Here is a 1,163-nt window from a genome sequence, read left to right as displayed (position 1 = left end):
ATAGTTAGTCTGGGTAGTGGGAGTGTGTTTCTGCAGTAGTACGTATTATTCTTAAACAAAATGTAAAATGTTAAGATAAGGAACAAGTGGTTAGAAACAGTTCTTCAAAATACAATTTAGGAGTTGTCCTATGTAGACCTGAGTAAGTGATGTCATGTTATTAAGAAAGAGGTAAGCATGCAAGATTTTCAAATGGGTGATTGTTCTGAAAGCCACAAGGAGAAATCTCACATTTTAATCACCTTTGATGAGGACTCCAATGGAGTATTGTGCCCAGGTATAAGCCTTACATTTCAGAAAAGGTCATCTGTTCGTGGTTATTGAGGCTGAAGAAGAAAAGACAGAGAACAGACATAAATCTTCATATACATTAAAGACTTCTGAATACAGGAAGTAAGTAGTCTGTTTTCTACATCCCGAACATAATGAACTTAATTTAAAGTGCAGAAGGTTCAAGTCTGATGACTGGGAAAACTATTTTATGTCAAGCATAATGAATCACTAGAATAAATTGCTAGGGGAGGTGACAGTCTCTTCATTATTGAAAAATCTTTTAAGGAGGACTAGAAAAATGTCTCTTGGAAATGTCATAGGTAAAGCAGACCTTGTCTTAGGGCAGGAACACAGACTAATTACTCCTGAAGTCCCTTTTAGACATACATATCTATGATATTGTATACATCACACTGAAACTGTGTCAAAGTATTGCAAATCAGTAATAAATAATACTTAACTACAAATTTTGAGTAAATGAATGTTCCTTAGTGTATCACTTTTGGCATTGTTAGCAGTTAAATATCTTGTATTTAATGCTGACATTTTCCCTGTTTCTTTCCAAGCATTTTCTCACTGAATTCAGATAATACATACAGTATTAAATCTGCTCTTTCAAAAGGCAGATAAGTTGTCTTAACTTTAAACGTAGCTAGAAGAACGGAAGATGGCTTTTTAGAGAAGTGACTTCTGCTTGCCTCTTTGGTAATTTTTTACAGCAGTAGGCCTTCCCCCCCCCCCCAAAAAAAAAAACAAACCAAACAAAACAAAAAACCACAACCCTATCCGTGCCTGTTGAACTATCTTCCTGTGATTGACAGAGGGGTTTCCGTTCAAGCAGGATAAAGAGAACCTCTTCAAAATTTGCGAGGAGCGCCTGTCATTGGAAG

The sequence above is a fragment of the Athene cunicularia genome, assembly GCF_003259725.1.
Source record: "Athene cunicularia isolate RWA chromosome Z unlocalized genomic scaffold, athCun1 chrZ_part3, whole genome shotgun sequence".
Taxonomy (NCBI): Eukaryota; Metazoa; Chordata; class Aves; order Strigiformes; family Strigidae; genus Athene; species Athene cunicularia.
This window is presented reverse-complemented; position numbering follows the sequence as displayed.